Source organism: Vidua chalybeata, chromosome 4 (genome assembly GCF_026979565.1).
Source record: "Vidua chalybeata isolate OUT-0048 chromosome 4, bVidCha1 merged haplotype, whole genome shotgun sequence".
NCBI lineage: Eukaryota > Metazoa > Chordata > Aves > Passeriformes > Viduidae > Vidua > Vidua chalybeata.
The window spans coordinates 18,076,585-18,097,690 of record NC_071533.1 but is presented as its reverse complement, the minus strand read 5'-3'; the positions used below and the strand labels follow the sequence as shown (position 1 = coordinate 18,097,690).

The 21,106-nt window shown below is 41.4% G+C and overlaps 1 protein-coding gene across 2 annotated transcripts in view; it reads right to left on the bottom strand.

Moving 5' to 3' along the window:
- ADGRL3 (adhesion G protein-coupled receptor L3) overlaps nt 1–21,106 on the bottom strand; it is a 479,733-nt gene that overhangs the window by 163,734 nt on the left and 294,893 nt on the right. The window lies entirely within an intron of this gene.

Genomic DNA, 21,106 nt, shown 5'->3' with positions numbered 1-21,106 from the left:
AGTTTGACTAACTGGGATGCTTTGCTGCTCAGACTTCGGGAGGGGGGGCTGGCAGGGTCCAGGGAACGCCCAAGACCTGGGAAGAGGCTCAGCCACTGCCCGGCCGACCTTGGCCCCACGGGAACACCATCACCCAGGGGCCAGCCAGCTGGATGGGGAGGCAAAAGGAGGGATGCTGCGGAGCAAATCTGGCCCTTGCCATCCCCAGCAGCACCCTCCTGGCCTGGAGGTGCTGCATACGCTTCGGTGGGAGAATATTGGTTGGTTATTTGGAACGCTGATCTCCGCGATCCACGAGAGGCACAGTGACCATGACGATGGGATGGGCGGCAGGGAGGCATGAAGAAGTATCCCACCGTGCGCTTCCGGCAGCACGGGGCTGGCAAGATGGGATCCCACATTCACACTTCCTGCTTGGAGCATAATTGATTATTTTTTGTAAATTCAGAAATTGGTAATGTTGTCTGGAGAGCAAGACGGGAGGAAAATCAGATTTAATAACCAGTATAAAATGATATAGATCCATTGGAGTCTAAGTAACCACATGGAGTTGCTGAAAAAGGGGTGCCATTCCCAAGAGGCTTTTATGCCATAATCAGATATACTTATGCACATACATATATGTATGCACACCTTCCAAATTCTTTGGGGCAGGAAACTGAGATATCTAAGCCTTTGAATATAAATTTAATGAAAAAATAAAGGTGGCACTGGTAAAAACTTTTCAGCAAATATGAGTTATCTGGTGAAGTTGAGCAGCAGAGATACTAAATAAACTTTAACAAAAAGGTAGTGAGAATTAATGACAAAGTATTTCAACTAAAACGTTAAACTGTTAAATAACTTAGCCTATACATAAGTAATATATATATAATTTGAAAGGTATTTAATTACCTTTTTGTTCCACTTCTATTGTAGAGAGAGAGGTAAAGAGAGAAAGGAGAAAAGAGAATAGATTAATGGTACTGTATTGGCCAGGTACTTTTCTTTACCTCTTTCATAAGAAAAGGAACATTTATTAATTTACTTTGGTATGTGAACATTTAAATATATATATATATATATATATATATATAAACCTTTCCTCTGATATATACACTGGATAATATGCACACAAGCTGAACAAAATACAGATAAATTTTAAATTGAGAAAAATCTGGCAGAAGAAAAAAAAAAGCCCAACAGTTGGGATGTAATGAGCCCCCTGGACTCTACCTTGTCAGCAGCAACCTCGGACTAGTTTCATAGAGCAAAATGAAATATCCATTAAGTGAAATATGACTGATACAGCTTTATGTATAGAATAAAAATTCCAGGGAGAAACTTTATATAATATACATCTTCATATGTTTTGCCAAAATCCTGTAAAACAGAGATCCCTACCTAAAATAGGAGAATATTAACTTATGACGTGAAAAAAAAAAAACTTAGGAGAGTCAAATGAAGCACATCCGTGGATGTTCGTAGAGTCCTGTCCTTTGTCTTGGAGAAACACACTTTAGTAAGAGTTGGAAAAAAGCACTGGAAACATTGTAGCACTTATAAATATGATCCCGAAGATTCACAGTGTTAACGAGACAAAAATATGTAAGCACTATTTTAAAAGCCCAACCCCAGAACTTGCTGGATATTTTAGTATGAATTATTCATCGTGCATCATAATTCTGCTGAAGAGACTGTGTCCCTTTGGACAAAGCCCCTTTCAGGTGGAATAAATAAATGAAGTGCACTTATTATTTCCTGAATGCTCAGTACTAGTTTCTATACATAACAACCTCCTGCAAGAAAGTTTGGGGATCCTCATCCAAAAGCCTCCTGTAGTTGTGGCACAGTCCCTGACTTCTTCCAGCATGGTGGTGACCCAACAGCCTCTGCACCCCCAGCCCTGTGGTTTGCTGGTTCCATGGAGCCTCTTCCCTGAAGGTGTCAGAGAAGACAGGCCCCATGAAATAACAGAGGGAGAAGTGAGAACTTGCCAGCAAACCACGATGTCTTTGACAGCTGAGAGATCCCTGTTAGGAGAAGTGAGACAGGAATGCAAAGATGGACACATGTGCTTTGGTTTTGCTGCTCAGAGTTCACTCCAGCTCCTTCCAGACCAAGACACCTGCCAAGTGTCCTCTGGTGCTGGCATTGCAGAACTCTGCATTCAAAAGTCTCATTCATTTGGATGGGAAATTACAGGCTCGGAGGAAGGACAATTTCAGGGTAGGGCTGCAAATGCTCTGGCTAGACATGTGGATCTACATGTCCCTATCCAGAGAGGCATACAGCTGGAGCCAACTGCAGCTCCCATAATGAGTGTTTCCAAACTCCAACAGCCTTTTTTACCTGGGCTTTGATTCAGGCTCCTTTCTACCTCATAACAGGATAAGGTTAAAGGCAAATGTTTTCAACATGTGGCTGTCAGGGCTCTAGGGATCAGAGACAATGCATTTGAGTGCAATCTGGGTTTGCAAGGGAAGGAGCCAGCAAGATTAAAAGGCTCCAGACACAGCAGCTGGAGAAACCCACACACCACTTGTTCTCCCCATCCTGGGTTGTGGCTGGTCACAGTTAAGTAAGGTATTCAGAAAAGCATTAAATGTCCCTGGCAAAAGCGAGAAGGCAACATTACAGATCTTCAAATGTATGGCTTCACACTGATTCCCCTGGCTGATGGTATACAGTACCTCTGGCAGCATAGAAGGTAGTAATTTACATTTCCAAATGTGCAAAAGCTTTTGTAATGCACTCAAACAACAGTGTGATATTGTAAATCAGGGAGAGAGAAGCTTCTAGAGGAGATAATTTATTTGTGACCAGCTGATCTGAGTGACCTGAAGTGATTACCCTTATCCTGAATAGCTTGTGTCATTAACACTCAGTGCCATATCCAGCTCTAAAATTCCAAACACAGATGTGTTTTGGTGACATTCTGAATGGTGCTTCCATTGTTTGTGTCACAAACACCTATTTTCCCTCTGCTAATTTAAGACTTAATGCTTTTCAATTTTAATAATTACTCAGCTTACATTGGGGCACCATATTCTTCAGACAGGTTCCATGAGAAGCTTGGAGGATTTAGATCACTGAACAATATTAAAAGAAAGGGTCTAATTAGCATCTGATTATCCCTTCAGTTATACAACATACCACCACAAAACTGTCTTCATAAAGCACTGGTAGAATTTTTTTAAATTTTGCCCAGCTACAGACAATTTTACATCTCTGTAATGCCTGTACCAGTCTACAGAATTTAAGTACTGATGATGGCACAGGGTGCACCCTACGTACCTACACAGATCTACAGAAACGAAACAGGCATACACAACTTTTATTCTTATAGTGAGGTCTTCCATTCCTGCTGTCACTGCATGGGTGGAGAACAAGGGTATTTCACCTGATTCTCTACAGTGGTTGCCAGTGCCATTGACTTCAACAGTGTCAGGAGTCAAAAGGAAATCAAGGACAACTTGCTGTGTCTGAGGGAAGTTACTAACAAGACTTTCCACATACACTGGTTTTCTCATGATTCTCCAGATGGAAGGAAAACTGAGGACAACATACAATCATGAGCCACTACAGCCTGTCCCCAAGCAGACTCCTTCTACCTGTTCAGAGAAATCGCACAAAAGCAGTAATTAATTGTTCTTAGTATTGCTGGGTTGAGGCACACTCTGGCAAAATTAACACTTGAACAACATTAGCTGCTCATTTTCTTATCGCCACATTGAATTGCACTCAACTATTTAAGGCACAAGCACACGGTGGTGGAGACTTATAGAGAGCTGTCTCCCAGGCACTGCTTCAAACCCACACAACAGCAGCAAAAAACTCCTGGGAAAAAAATGTGAGTAGAGGAATGTTAAAAGGCAATTGCAAAAGTAGTGCAAAAATGTGTGCCCTGTACTTTGCTAGTTGTTTGTCTAATTTTTCTTTTTTCAAGGCAGATATTTAATAGTGGCATAAGTGACATTCACTCCCTGCCCCTGTCCCTCACAGATCTGATTGATTTAATATACTCAGACTAATAATTAATACACTCAGCACTAAACACATAGTTAATGACAAACCAGAAGGGCTAAAAAATCCAGGTTTTTGAGGTTGACCTTAGAAGCATAAGCTGCAGCTTCTCAGCCATGCTGAGAGTGTTTTCCATGCCAGACATGGCTGCTGTATCTCACACCCACAACCAACTTGACCACATGCATAGGCAGGTGAAGCTGAAAAGCAATTTATGTGTTTCTCCCTAACACACAGCCCCATCTGTGGGCCCTAGGTTGAATTGGAATATGTCTCAGAAGCTGCCAAATCTACCACGGCACCACAAAGCACACCCACGTAGAGCCTGCTCACAGGTGAAAGTGCTCTTCTTTTTTGAAGGCATGGTTGAGTTCTGGAGTCACAGTAAAAAAAACAAGAGGCACGTTGAAAATTCAGGGCAGCAGCAGACCTGAAATAAATATGCCTAAACCCAGGGAATGAAAATCACAGAATCACAAAATGGTTTTTGTTGGAAGGAACCTTAAAGACCATCCACTTCCCCCTTAAAAATCACCCAGCAATGGGCAGAGACACATTCAGCTATGCTAGGTCGCTCAAAGCCTCATTAAAACATGAAAATACTTTTTGGGAAAAAAAAAATTGCATTTCAAACCCACTCAACCTCCATATATGGTTTAGCAGAAGAAAAGCTAAGAGAGCTAGCTTGGCATTTATATGACACACTCTGGCAACCTGAAGTTCAACATGCTGCAGAAGTACCCATCTCTGATTCTTTTTCTTCTCCCCACTCATAATTAAAGTGAAAAAAGAGACCACACAGCCAAGTTGAGCACTCACTCTGTGCAGCACAGACACAAAACAAAGTATATGGCACCATTTCTCTCATCCACCCACTCCTTCTGGGAAAGTCTGGGGTCTCATTGCAGCGCAGGTGGGCGGTCACCAGACCCCAAGTGCCTTGATAATGGGAACACAGCCACATCTACTGCAGCAAGCTCCACCAGCAGAAAGTCAGAAGATATTTTGCCTCTAGGCAAAGGAAACCAAACAGCAATACAATGGTCTTTTGGGTTCACACCCTCCATTGCAACTATCTTCTCTACAGAAGACACAATGACCAGCCTTTGTCCCTAACCTCCACATCAAGCTGTCCCCAAGTCACAACTAAACTCCAGTCCTGTCAGTCCCAGTGAAACACTCATTTTCTGAGCTTTTAATGTGAAAAGTTTGAACTTGCAATGGGGGAAAACCTCTTGAACCTTGGCTCAGGAGCAAGCACAAAGAATGGAAAAATTAGGTTTTCTGAGAGTATTTTACAAATACGTAAGAGTAATGCTATTTTTCCATTTTTTTGCCGCCAAGTCTTCCTTTACTTTGATTTTTCTTTTTTTCCTCAACATGATGGGTTTTCTAGAACACATTTAAACGGAGAACAGACCCCATTAACATTACTGGAATTTTTGGTCCAAGAGCAACCTGACACTTGAATGTAAAGCACTCAGACTTTCATTCTCCAGCCAGAGGAATGAAGAAATTATTCTTATCAAGTATATCGCCATGAATTATCATCCCTGTGGCTGACAATTTCTCTTATGAAAGAACAATCAACCTTGAGCCTCTCTGATGGAGTTCTCCACCAAACATAAATGATTCTACAAGCTAAGCTTTAAAGTTTGCTTAGGTTGAAATTACTACAGTGGTGGGAGAAACTTAGTTTGTAATATTATTTTAAGGTCTCAATAAACAGAGTACTTTCTTCTTCTTGGCTGTATGTAACTATGTGTGCATGTTAGACTCCTATAAAACTGGGGGGAAAATGGGATTTATTGCACAGGAGACATGCCTGCATTTTACAGCAAATGAAGAGTTAATCCTTTGTTTAATAAAAGAAAGGAATAATCTCACTTGCTTAACTTCCAGATTACGTTTTTCCTATAATATCGAAGCACCAGTAAACAAAGGTGCTCTATGAGTACTCTGTGCTACAATGGCTTCATGTAACACATTCCTGAAATTATCACCTCCTAATTAATCTTGCTGTGAAGTACAGATATTGGAAATGTCAATAATCTGTGCTTTCATGAACCACAACCTAAATTAGATCCTTAAATATGGTATCTATAGATCTGCAGAAATCAAAGCTGTCATTTTGCGTAAGTGGATTTTTTTTCCTCCTTAGATTTCCATTCATCTGATAAATTTGTGAAACCTTTCAAACCATTAATTCGGGCTTCCTTAAAATGTCAGTGCTTTCAGTCTGCTTTTTAATACATAATAACTAAGTTTAATAGATGTTCACTAAAATAAAACTAAGGATTATTAATGTTAAAACACCTGTCAGTGTAACTTAAAAGTCATCAGGACCCAGGAAAACACTAATATACATTAAGTCTTGTCCACTAGAGGTTTCTGTGAGATGAAAAAAATTATGGCTTCCTACAAAATTGCCTTTTGTATTACAGATCAAACTTCAGGCTATTTTGGGAGAAAGCCCTCATTTTGTTAAGACATTCATATAATGGATGACTGGCATCAGAGGCTCAAGCTCCCACATGGACTCTCCCACAAAACCCAAGTAATAACAAATTTTTTTCCATGGCACTGTCCCCTTGAGGCAAATTTTCTATAAGCTTAAATGTGATTACCTCATTTCCTAATTTTAGGTACCAAAGCACACAAAAAAATTATGCCTTTAAATATTTTGTAAAGGGAGAACAAAAAATCTCTCCAGCAGAAAGTAAATGAAACTCAGGGATTCTGAGTTTTGAGATTATACAGATCCATGCTGTGTGCCTGGCCCTGCAAAAGGAGCAAACAGCGAGCTGGTTCTCAACGATTTTGCAAACATTTGAATTTCCTGAAATTCTGTGAATAATTTCTATTCTTTCTTTGCCTTTCTCCTCTCATTATTATTCCAGGTGGCAGTCACAGTGACTGGCTTCTGTGAAGAAGCAGACATTTAATCAGCTTCAGCAGATACTGAATGTGATTGTGCTGCACTTCTAAATGTATTATACCAAGAGATAAATACTTCTTTCTCAAGTAAAGATAATTCACTTAAGATAATGAGTCCTGAAATATACTGCACTGGAAAGAAAAGAAACAGCAGGAATTGTTATATTTAAAGTTCATCTTCAGAAGGAATATCTGATTTTTTAATGTGTATAAATCTCTTTTGTAGATGAGATTTTATGCTTAGAGCACCATTTATTCAAAGATAAAGAGACCTGAAAAACAAATTCATACCTGAATTTGGGAAACAAAAAAATTGTTTATGCTATTCAAAGTCTTTGTCAAGAGCACTGGCCACCACTCACTATCCTCACAAATAGAAAGGTTGCTCTCAACTTGTTGGGCACCAGAATTTTCCTTCGAAATCCACCAATGTAAAAAGAAGCAGCAAGATGAGCAAGCACAAGATGGGGGAAAAAAAAAGGATACAGTACAAGTACTGTGCAAAATTCAATTAAGGCTACAGGTCATTCAGCCAAACTTTCCCTGGCAGTTGGCCTTGTATTGTTTCCGGCACAACAGCAGATGAGTGAGCCACCATTAAATTACAGCAGAATCAGCCACCTGGACATCATTCTCCTACAACAAAGAAAAATTGTAAAAAGTAAAAGCACAGCTCCAGAAAGGGAGGTAAGCACTGCAGGGCTGACTCTGCAGCCCTTGTTCTGTTGCCTGTGGCTGCCTCCTGCTGCCAGTGAAGAGCCAGATGCTGAGCACCCATCAACCTTTTGCAGCGAAGGACAAACGAGATGCAGACATCCAGTCTCCCCAACACAGACATGAATTACACCTCAGCCAGGATCTAAGCTTCTTTATAAAATAGAAGAGGCATGTGCATCTGTGCATTACTTACAGCTCCAAGCCTAAACTAGTAAAAAAAAAAAAAAAAAAAAAAAAAAGAAGAAGAAGATAGCTGAGCTTTTCCACAGAACAATTGTTTAATAGTACCCTTCTGAAAAAGGTCTGGGGGCAAACTGAGTATCAAGGTATCAAGATGCTGCTCCCCTCCATCAAGAAAGGCTTCTGTGCACATAGAGGTGGGCCAAGAGGTGCTAGCACCAAGGTTTGATGCTCCAGGGATGCTAAGCGTGGTTTTTCAGGGCAGGAATGTACATCTAATTCCCAGTGCTGCCAGCTCAGCCCAGGAGTGCTCAGAGACAGGGTATGGAGAGACAAACTGACAGAATGGTTAAAGACCCACAACAAAACAGCTGTTTGGGAAACAAATAACTTTGTCTGGTAAAATCTAACCCCAGAGAGCTCTTGTAATCAAGTTTGAGTCTAGGTCTTACTCTCTTTGCTCATTCAGCCATTGTAACTGGGTCAGGTAAATAGACCTGGATAACCACCCCACTTGTTCCTTCTTTTGGGATTTCAAATGCACAGGAATATCACATGGCAAATGTAGCTAATAATTATTATTTGTATGGGTTTTTTAAATATATTTTTTGCCTCCTTACCTGACTTTAAAATGAAAGAAATCCTGAAGACTCTTAAAAATTTGTCCTCATTTAGGAAACAGCTAAATCTGGGATGTCAAAAGCCTGACAGAGCCATCCAGGCAAACATTAGATGTCTTGCCTTAAGCAATAGGTGGGAAAGGAAAAATATCTTAGGTGGGAGAGCACTGAATTAAAACTCTGTGTCTTTCAGTCCGATCTCTCTCCAAAGAGGAATAAACTGTTTGTCACCCTGCCAGCTATGAGACTAGCTATAAAATAATAGATTCCACAGGCCCAAATGAGGCTAATCATGATTGCCAAGGCATGTCTGAGCTGTGAGAAGTGAGTGAAATCTGATGCTCTTCAGAGAAAACATTTATTGAAAAGCCCTTTGCTCTGCAATAAGCCTTGGCAGTTCTCTCATGTCTTGGAGTATCTACCATATTTCTCATTTGATTGCAAGGCATATTGCTGACAGCAGCTGCTATGACTGAATTTCCTTTAATAACGCTTTGGTAGGTAAAACACCACTTGTTTTTAGCTATTGAGAGAACAGTCAGGAAGGATTTTGTATCAACTGCCTCCGTCAATAGTATTTATTCTTAAGTGTCTCCAACTAGATACTGTAGTAAAATGCCCATCAAAATCAGAAAAGGATTTCCACAAAAACAAACAAAGTGACACCTTTGTTTCCCCTCTACGAATTGGCGAAACATCTACAAAGTAAACGGAAAGGTGGGATTTTACTGCAACCACTTCGGAGAGCAAGTGAGGAGCAGGGGAAGGAGATGTTAAGACTTCAGACCGATCCTTTGGAACAGATTTTACAATCTGGTGTAAAATTTAACAACATCTGCTATTTAAAAAGAGAAGATGAAAAAAGGAATCAAGGCGTGCCTTCTAGCATTTTTAGGCTGAAGTAATTAACACAAGTGTGCTGTACGTGTGTGTGTGTGTGTGTGTACGTGTGTGTGTGAGCACATATGTGTACATATGCAGAGGAGTGGCTTCCAACATTTTAGGATTTAAATAATTAACCCAAGCATGTCTCACATGCACATACGCTCACATATTAAATGCAAAGATATTGGCACAGCTCACACTTCGAGGCACATTCCTAAAACACTCTAAAAGAAATTATTCTGACACATCCCATCAGCACACTGCTAAATCAAGTATTGCAGAAAACTGCTTGGAAGCCTTCACTTCATCTTCTCTTTTGCTTCAGCCTTCAATTCTCAGAGTCAACCAAACCTCAGCTGAGAGGCAGATGTTTCAGGGGCGATCATGTGCTGATGAATTGTGAAAGGCTCCCATGCCTTTTCCCCAGCTCATGCTCCAGATGTGCTGGGGGATGGGAGGGATCGTATGCACGCCTTTGCAGTGTAAGGCAGACAGGCACGGCCACCTCCTGCAGAGGTACGGAGCAGAAGGTAACACTGAATGTCGGGGTGCCCCCCTCCACACCCCTGTGTGCTGTGCACCAGCATCCTCCTCACCCTCGGCTTCCCTCATCTCCCGCTGCACCAAGCACTCATTAATCCCTCTCTACCCTTGCCGGAGCCTTCCCCCAGATTGGGGTGACTCCGGGTGGTGGTAAAGTCTCTCCTCCAACCCGTGCCTTCAAAGAAAGACTCAGTAGTCTTCAGTCGTCTGGTCTCAAGGCAGTTTATTGCATGTTATCTCAAGGCACACAGACTCCCTGACATTGTCCCTGACTCCTTCTCCCTCTGCATCTCTCTCCGTCCCCCTTCGTCTTCCTTCGTCTCTGTCTCCGTCTCTCGAGGGGTGCCATCTTTTATATCACACATTACGTATTAGATGTTTATAGTTTTTCCCCAATGCCTATTACCTATGTTGAACAGTGACTTTCTACTCTAAACCAATCTGTGAGTGCCAACACCACCAAGAACATGGGGAATAGGAAGAAGAAAGAAGGAGGACAGGGCACGCCCAAATCCCTCCATCTTAGAACCTCTGACCCCCATGTACAAAACTCAGACCCCTCTGTACAAGGCCTAAAACCCACCCTGTACAGCACTCAAAAATCCTACCTTTTACTTTGTGATTACTTCTATTATAATATCTAAACTTTTGTGATTTCTTGTTCTTCCTGCAAAGTTGGTAAATTGTTCCATGGGTCAAACTCAAGACCACAGGGGTTTCTGGCTGCCTGCCAGGGTCTCAGAGGCTTCTGCCCTGGACCCGGAACATCCAAGAGTGTCTGAGAGACACCTTGGGTTCTGACATACCCTCACATATTTGGGGAGCTTACTGAGCAGCAGAAATGATGCCAGGAGTCCCTGCAGTACTCTGGGGACAGCTGTGACAAGCCAGCCTGCCACCAGCTGGGGCTGCCACACACGGGCACTGGGACAGGCTGGCGCTGGGCGGTATGTACTTAATGAAGCACACAGGTAAACCACTGAGGGAGTACCTTGCAGCTAATGTGTGCTCTGAGCCTAAGTGTGAATAGAGAACCCTTTCTGGGTTTCAGGATTTGGCTGCCAACTGCTTGAATACAGAACTAAGAAGGATGACATTGTATTTTATGTTTATTTTTAATGAATCAAGTACTGATATAAAGCAGGAACGTAGCTGGAATGAACTGCCATTTTAAAGGAATACATCTGAGACCTTTAACTTGCACAGTATATTCAGGGAAGTAAAAATATTATTCTGCTTGGGAGAACCACACATTACAGCAATAAAATATATGCAGTGAATATGTAGAAATTTCATACTATTTGCAATGAACTGAATATTAGGCACTGCTAAGACCTATCGTTTCACAAAAAAAAGAGACTACTTTATATCTAATTTAAAGCATAAGAATTTATGAATGTTGAGGAAAGTCTTTTTGTGCTTTTGCAACAGCTTAACTTCTAATGTATTACCTATTCAAAAATCAGGATCCTTGAGTCTCTTGCACTTATTTACTGTGCACATGATTGGAGCGGTCAATGTGTGGTGCCCTCTCTACTTCATAGCCAATGCAGCTATTTCCCCATGGCATCAGTAGATATAAAAAAAGTAAAAAAAAAAAAAATCTTGCTTAAAGAAAAAAAAAAAGAAGTGAAATGAAACACACTCATTTTGGTATGAGATAATTCAATAAATCTGTCTACTTTGCTAAGGCTTAGTTTTTATGTAAAACAACACTTACTTATCTTGCTAGATTCAAAATGGCAAAAGAATTAAGGGTAAGGTTCAGTTTTCAGTCCAGCTTTTAGTAATCTGAAAATAAACAACAGTGTTAAAAGGAATCCTTAAGAGATCTAGGGGACAGAGCCAGATGCCAAGGTTATGCCTGCTTCACATAAAAATGCCCTTTCTCTCTTGAAATATCTTTTGGATAATTTAGATGACGCAAAACCTCAAAAATCAAATTACCACATTGCCAAAAGTTCCCAGAGGGGCATCAATGGGTCCATGCTTATATGGTAACTATTCTGCATTCAGGAGGACTCATCCAACAGATCTGATGGGATTGTGCCATGGCCTGAACCCACAAATAGCACAAGCACAGCTTACACCATCTCCTGGGAGAGGAGGCTCAGCTTCCCACCAAATTCCTAAATAACTTTGGGGGTGAGAGGGAAGGGCTTTTGAGAAGAGTTGGACCAAGCAGACATGCAATAAGAAAGGCTGGTGAAAAGGAGCTAAAATTTGAAGTGAAACAGATTAAGGAGCATCACCATTAATGCCAGTATGGAAACACAACCTAGAGAGCATCTGTCGACACCCATCTCAACCCTCAGCCAGCACAGTTCATTGCAAACTTGGTTTGCTTTTTCCATGTTCACCTCCCAGATAGAGGACACCAGTATGATAACAACCCATGTGTTCCTGGCAGTGGCAGTGCATTACAAATTGAGATCATACTCAGGCACAACCTAATGAAGGTTTAGTCAACTATTTGGCCTCAGCAGGCTTGTGAAAAACTGGGATGTTGTGCATCTCCCTCACAACCTGAGGGCAAGAGCAGTGCTGTTAGTGAGGAGCTCTACGTAGCCACCCCACTGCCAGGAGCTCGCATGGAATCTTTCACAAATTCATACTTCTATAAAAATTTAAACAACTTTCAGTGCATTACTATGTTCTCTTAGAGCTAATTTACAAAATAGAAGAAATAAGAAGAAAGTCCCAGTGATGGCTCTAGCTGAGTTGACTGAGGTAGAAGACCTCATCTTTAGCTCCACAGACATTAGTCTAAATTAGCAGAAGACAAACCCATTTTTAAAAAAAGGGTTCTCTGATTTAAAGAAGCAGGTACTCAAACAGCAGTTTCACAAAAATCATGGCCCATATCTCAGTTCGACACCGATGTTTGTGAGAACAGCAGATTGTGTGGGACCCAAGACACAGAGACAGGATGGAAGTGCAATTATTACTTCGTCTGAGACTGCCCTTCTCTGAAAGCTCAAGGGAGAGTTGCTGGGGGCTCTTGGCAGTTGGTGCTGTCTCTTCCAGTGCCACACTCAAACAGAGAAAGGAAAAAAGATGGATGGGACACCTCTGGTGCTGCATGTGGTTTCAAGTCATGGGGAACCTTCTGAGAAAGGCTATGGTGTTGGTCTTGTCATGGCCAATAGGCAAGAAATGCAAGCAGGAAACAGCCAGCTCTGTTGGCCTCTGGATCTTTTAGTGGACCTGCCCCTTTGAAAAATACACCTTTGACTGATGGCTTCTGGACTCCCTGTTCCATGCAAAGAGTAGGTGTTAACGCAGCTCCTCCCTTCAAACTCGAGCAAGTAGTATTTCCATTCTACAGATAAGGAAGCCAACACAAATGCCAATACCTTGAAACTCTGACAGAGCAAGAAGCAGTGGCTTGGGACAGCTGGCCAGGAGTTTAAATCACTGTCCATTAGCTTACAGCAATTCTTGGTTCACAAACTCACTAGGAATATTATCACTCAAGTCTTCAGGATGACAAAAGGGGAAAAAACAGGGATTTTTGCAGTTTTTCCCAAGTCATGTCACAAAGCCAGAGGAAAAGTGGACCAGATGCTTGTGGCACAGTTTGTTGTGAATTAAGCAAAACCAAAGTGTGTTTGACATATACACAGCTGTGTGTGAACACAAAGACAGGAAAAATATGTTAAATGAAAAACTAAGATGACAAGTCTGGTACATCAGAGCTCTTCAGAGATCTGCCTGTCCCACAGTAAACCTCCATTTGATAAACATGTCTCATTTCTTCCTGAAGCACAACTGGAGCCAGAAGAAAACATCCACAGTATTAACAGCATGGGCACATTTAAATCTCTTTCTATTCTCTTTATGTTTTGGGAGGAGTGCTAAATAGGTGTTTTAAAATCATCCATGATTCCCATCCAAAACCACATGCCCCTTTGGATCAGAACTGTAATTCTGTCTCAGAAAACTTATCACACTGCTTACAATTCTGGTCATCTCTGACTGCATCACAACCAAATATAGAGGGAAAGTAACAGCCAAAAGGAACAGGCCTTGTTTTCCTAAAGTAAGGCATTAAACAATCACTTCATTACTTACATTCACAGGAAAAAAAACGCCAATTTAAAAACTCCATACGTATTCTCAACTTGTCATGCGGATTCCCTTAAGTGAAGGCCTTGAGAAATAAAAAGCATTTTACTTGCCTACAGTTAGAAAACTAATGAAAATACTATTTGTAATGTAAAAAATTTCTAACGCATTGGGGAAGAAAGCTGGCTTTTTCATGGATATACTTTGTGTTTTGTTCCTCTTAATCCTATTTTAAACATAAGTAACACAGATGTTGCCAAACTGCATATCTGAATGCTCCTGTTTTGCATGCTGGGATTCATAATTTAGTCAAAATCATGGATCAACAAGCCAGTGATAATATTTCCACTGTGGGTGACACTGCCATGATGGCAAAGACACCAGATGAGGAAACGTCCTGTTCTTTTTTATGGTACTTATCCTGTAGCAATATCCCAGGGCCAGAGCAGAAATAGATAGCAGTCTACTACTAAGTGAGAAAAGACTGTTCTCCCAATAGCTTACAAGATAAACAAACAACATAGTCAAGGTTAATTAAAGACTGATTAATATTTCCATTTGGGAACGGTGGCAGGAAAATATTACCTACTTTGTCCAAGGAAGCTGTGGCAGAGCTGGGAAATGGTGCCAAAACTGGCTTCCTGTGCTTTAACCATAGTCCAAAATCAAGTATGAAAACCTGCAAGCATAAGGAGCAAGCACGGATGCTTTCCTCAAGGGATGATCACTGCAAATGCAGCTGTCAGCATCCCTCCAGTGTGCTGTGTGCAGCATGGCAAGGTCACCTTGCCCAGGTCTTTTTAAGAATGGTTGGCAGAATACAGCACGGTGGCCTCCCTTTAGACAGACAGTAAACAGGTATAAGAGAGAATTTTTCTTTTCCTCTAGTCCCACAGGTTCAATGTTGTGAACTCCTGTGGATCGCATTTGCTCAGGAGAGAGGATGCAGGCTTTGAACACTGATGTCTTGTCAATGAACTCTGAGCTACTTTCTCAGCTGTGCTACCCATCTGGGTGCCTGCCTGCCATCAGCTCTGCTGAAGAATGTCTGGTCACAGGGAGAACTGCTCTCAAGAACTGAGGTGGTTTGTTACTTTACAGCATTGTTTTCAGGTGTTGGCTTGCAAACTGGCCAAGCTCTTCCTGGTGACAGCCTCCCTGTGGATCTGACTCTACACCTGAATTCATCAAGCAGCAGGAGGGAGTAAAGTGTGCAAGAAATGCTCCTCTGTGTCCATCAGAAGAAGCAATATCAAAAGCTGTTTCTCTTCCTTTGAGAGTTGTGCCTGGCCTCAGTCTTTCCAAGGTTAAACTCCCAGAACTGGCTGCACTTTGGAAAGCCATAATTTTAAAGCTGGTGCACAACACAGCTGCTTCCTCTTTTATACAAGTCAGGTTCCAAGGGAAATGTCTACAGCACAGACCATGGCCTAAGGGCCCATTGCCTTCTGGTCACACTTCAACCCCCCCATGATGCTGGCAAAGGCTCAGAAGCTGCTCACCCCAGCACCCTGTGGTCAGGGCAGCTGTCTTTGCGTGAACCTGCTGGTGGTGTCCATCCCACGAGCAGGGATAGCCAAGGAGGTGATAGCTTCATCTCCACCAGCATTGTTAGCACCAATGAACCATTGTCAATAAGGTCTGAGGCAGCTGGGGATGGGAACAGGGATGCTGCTTGATGGGCACCAAATACAAGCAAACAGCAGGGGGCTGGAGCCACAGCCCCTCTACAAATGGTCCATGGCTGTCACCATCCTTTCTGTTTCTTAACAACAGAGCACCAGGGCATTTGGTCATCTTACTGATGATCTTTCCCCCCCATTTCTGATGTCTGCACAGCAGAAGGCTCGTAAGCTGCAAGGTAAAACAAAACTGGAAGCAGATTTGCATGTACACACTTGCTCTAGAGCTACTCCAGACTGGCAGATGCCATACTGGGAGAGGAAACATGTCTCATGTCCACTACCAGAGCTGCACCAGATTGCAGTGGCTCTGAATAAAGGCTTTATTGTTCCCTTTCCTAGCAATGCCAGCAGAGGTCAAGGATCTCAGAGATGCCACCTTTAAAAACACACGAACCAGAAAGACAAGAAAGTGGAAAACACAACAGCAAGAGCTGGAGTTCAGGATCACTGAGAGACCACATTGGGGTGGTATTCACTGTGGGGAAGAGCAAAATGAGATGTTTAGGTGCTTAAGGAAAATAAATGCCAAGATAGACAGGCACCAGTGGGGCACAGCCAGTTAGGCCCTTTGTTATGTTCTCAGCTTTCCCTGACCATGACTGCAAAGATAGCCTAATGCGGTGAGGCATCTGACATGCACACAATGGCTTCAGAGTCACGAGACCATCCACTCCGAATTTTCCTACGTATAACAGCAGGAATCTAGCCATTAGATTATACAAAAAGTAATGTAGTATAAGCATGCTGTGGGGACTGAGATAAAAATTAACACCAAACTGGCTCCCCATCCTCCTTGCCACCCCTGCTTCTCCCAAGAGACAGTGAGATGCAGTTCCTTCCAGGAAAGGGTTAAGCAGCTCTGCAAAGCACATCTTGCCTCCCCTGTTTGTATTGGTGTGCTGAGAGGACTCCAGCTCTCAGCAGTGCAGTCCTTGAGGAGGAGCCCCAGGTGCGGCTCCACACTCCAGTTTTTGTTGCTTTCTTTGTTAATAAATCTGAAGGGAACTTTGGGTTTTGTACACAACACGGGCTTTACAGAGCAGGTCAGGCAAAGCTCCTGCTCACAAAGTTGATAGTGGAAAATGGCACTGCTGTACACAATATCATCACGCCTGGGACCTGAGTGTGGAGAATGCTGAGCTTGTTGACTGTAATCGCAATTTTGCTTTGTTTTCCAACCTTTAGCCACAAAACAGCTACGTTTCACAACAGGAAAACTGAGACGGAAGAGAGAGGCCATCAGGTTAGGGCATAACTGAGCTTCCTCCTGGACCATCAGGATTCATCCAGGTCACATCCAGTCAACACAGAGTTTGCAATCATGACCTTCTCTGGAAATTACAGCTTTGCTTCCCTGCTAAAATGTTTTATCCAGCAATGATTTTGCAGCTTCATGAAGCATTCCTGATTAGATTTTCAACACTGTTACACATGAGGTCTCTTGTACAGAACAGTATCTATCCACACAGAAAATGTGAAAATCGCCATTCAGCAGTTTTCACTGCACATTTCAAAGGAAAATAGAAATAGAAAAGTCCTATTTATAAAAAAAAAATCTTGACGTGTTTGGAAACTTTTTAAAAACAACGCTTTTCTTTTTTTTTACAAGTGCATTTATGCAAACAAATGTACAAATTAAGCTTTTTTAAGAGCAAAAAGTATCTCTTCGCACCACATACACTCAGTAACTATAAGCCACAATTTAAATCATCTTTAGCACCATCATAGGCTATTGCCCTGCAGTTTTAGGGCAAACAAAGAAGGAACAGAAAGTTTTCAACTGGTCCAAGATTAGAATTGGAGATGGGAAAGATGCAAAACAAAAATTAGTTGTCTCAGGGAAAGTCCTCTACTGGAGATTTTAAAGACAGCAGTGGAAGATAGGAGGAAAGATATACATTATGACCAAACTAATCTAATCAAAAATAATGTGGAGTCTATTTATTTGCTTTTCTAAAAGCAATATCCAGCAGATAGAGGAATGTAAAGTGAGATCTCATACCCAGGGAATAGAAAAGCAGTCTGGAGCACAAGCATCACACTGTAAAGCATTGACAATGTTTCCTTCCAAAATCCAACACAAGGGAGTCAGGTCATCAGCAAGAAAAAAACAGGACTGATGAACAACCCTGCAGGTCTTGCCTTTCCCTCCCTACACCTTATATTGCAACACTCCCACACTAAGAATGAAACATCATGTAGCTGGTCCATATGACCTGAGGGTCATGGAGAGCTTGCCTTTCCTTAGAATGACATATTGCAAGTAACAACATCTCTTCAAGTATTCCTCAGCGGTATCAACAAGTTCCATTTTTTGCAGGGAGGACTAGGATCAAGGATTAGCTCTTCTGGATAAAAAGAGAAAGTGTGTTCAAAAATTCTGAATAATTACAACTGAACCTTAAACTGGAATTTACATGCCAAGCTTGCTATTTTTCTCACTCATCTTTTTGCAATTACGCAGTTGCCTGGGCAGCCAGGCATAGTGCAGGCAGCAGGCAGTGTCCACTGCAAAGTACCTCTAGCAGGATAAGCATCAGTCATGGCTGCATTAATCAACTCCTGCAGGCTAAGCCCTGCAGAGACATGACTGGGTTTTCAAAAACACTTAACTCCTTCTGTGTGCCCAGCCCCAAATATTCCAAGCTTTTAGATCAATTGCATGTTGCAGGGACACACAAAAGAGTATGTGTATTTCCAGCAATTCCTTGGTACCAATTTTTAAATCCAGGTCAGTTAGGTTTGGGGTCTGGCAGACCATGATGCTGGAAAAGCTCTGCCATTAGGTACTGGGCTGCTAAGAAAACTTCATCTCTGAACAATCTGATTGGGCAACTCCCTGAGAAACTAAACCAAATTTTGTTTGGATTTAAGCTAAAAGTATGGCTACAAGCAGTGCTGAAATTCTGTTTTCAGCTCCATACCCCTTCAAAAATCTGCCCAAATGGCCCAATGGGAGCATCCACAGGTTCAAAATTCAGCCCTACATAATGGATTCTTTCTCAACTAGAAAGACAAGTGAGTGAAGCCAAGCTTCTCTGTGTGATGTTCATAGCATCACCCAGTTTGCCATGCTTTTTTAGAGCTGCCACACATCACCACATAACCATCTCCACTGCTGCACTGGGTAAAGAGAGACGTCAGGCTGCTGCTACATTTTAATTAATTCATGAAATTATTCATTTTTTTCAAATAAAGTATGTTTTAGAGCAAGAGATATTTGCATTTTTCATTTCTTTAAATGGAACTAACAAGGCACATACATAGTAAAACCTAAAATCAAACAAAAAAAAAACCAAAACCTTGCAACATTCATTTTCTCTTAGGCAACTTTGATTCAAGATTATTGTAGCACATTGTCTTTGGAGCTTTAATGCCTACACTTTTACAGACCAAACCCAATCACTGTTATTTTGCTTCAAAGAAAACCTGCAGGCTGAGAAAAGAAGGCTCTAATTGACTTTTTTTTTTCTTTTATGAAAAACTGAGTCCCCAAATTCTTTATGCATTAAAATGAATTTTCAAACTGATGTTTATCATGTGTGTAATTCTTTCCACAAATGAATTTTTAATTCTGGATACTGGACAGACTACGCATACAGAGAGCTTGCCCAATGTTTTTAGAAGTAATGGTTGCAGTAAAAATGTCAGTCTGAAAAGGAAGCAACAATTCTGTCTTCCTCTGCTAATTACATAAGTTTCAAAATTATGTTAGGACATTCATTTATGGCCAGTGTTAACCAGGAGTCACACAGCTGTAGGTCAGAGTAACTATGTGCATTTAGAAGCAAGTCCATCATTTTTGCATATGATTTTTCTTTGTTAGTAAAGAACAGTTTTGCAGTGAATATATACCATTAGTTTCCAATAAAAGCATATTCCTCCATATTTTTAGATCCATTACACACACACAATTCATTCTGGAAATGTCTGAAATTCAGCACGGTGGGCTGTATTTAGAAACAGAAGTTCTCAGTTTGATGCTTTCTTACTGATCATTAACTACCACACAGCTGGCAATGAAATCAAGCCCCCAGCTGTCTTTTAAATGCAATAAGCATATAACTGGGTCAAATTATTGCTCTAAATCATCTTTAGCCACTTTTGCATCATGTAATTTAATAGGCATTTGTAGAAGAGCTGACACTACCACTCTCTTCTCATTCAATATTGGAAATTTTAATTGGCTACATATTTGATTTCAGGCAAACACTGACATAAACCAGACAAACTTTTGCCTCTTGACCCTATTGACTGACCAAAGACAAACACATCATTGGTACCACAAAAGCCATGTGAGTACTAAGTTAGGCTAATTCTGCATTCCTCAGAGGGGTCACATTTTGGGATTCTCTACTAGCATGATTAGAAAAAGGTGTCAAAAATAAAATAATTTTTAAAAATTTAAAAAAGACATTCAAGTTGACTGATTAATTGTAAATCCCATGCTCTACAAGCCAATATCCTCCTGCATGTTACAGTAGAGCCTCTGCTCCTGAAAGGCGAGGTCACCTGCAAAGAATAGCATTTGGGTTTAAGAGGCTGAAGCTTGTAAAGCTACAATCACAGCTGTTCAGGTATATTTATCATAGTGTAAACAAGAACGTGAGGAATTAAGTGGAAAGAATAAAAGGGGAGATGAGAGGTGAATTTTCAATAAAAACCTCCCTGAATTCAGGCAGAGGGAAAGGAAAGTGATAAATAATCTCTCTGGAGATAGCACTCATCTTGACACTTAATGGTATCCATACACCTAATTTCCATGGACTGTGACATCATGAGAAAGACTGCAAACCTTGGGTACCTGGGGCTCCTTCCCACACATCCTGAGTTCCAATGAGACTGTCATCTTGCTCAGATTTATGCAGCACACAAACTGCATGGCAAAGAGAGCCAGTGCCACATTAAATGCAGTAACTCAGCGCTGGGCCAAAAGGATCACAGGAAGGATGATCACAAGTTGGAGCAAAGAAAGAGAAGGGTGCATCTTTTATGCTCTTCAAGCAGCATGATTTGGGTAGCAGGAGGTGCAACTCTTACCAAGGTGGTCATCAGTACCTAAGCCTGCCTTTTCTTATCCTGAGCTCCAGAGCACAAAAAAAAAAAAAAAATCCCTTAGGCCTTGCATAACTATCACCACAATCCCACACAGGACCCACAAGGCATCAAATTCTACTTTAAAAAAGGCTTTTACATTGGAAACTTTTTACATACAGATCTGGGCACAATACAAGGAGTTTGTCCCACTGTCAGCAAAGAGCACTGCAGAATTCCTCTAGTTTAGTCTGATAAAAGTGACATAAAGTTGATTTCTTCCCATTAAAATAAATATCAAGAGTACTGCTTAGGGAAAAAAAAAAACTTTATGATTAGCTTTAGAGCTTTGTTTTGATTGATTTATCTTCTTTGCCTGAAGAGAAGGTTGTGCAAATGCTGCACTGTTAAGGGAAAGAAGTCCAAACTTTA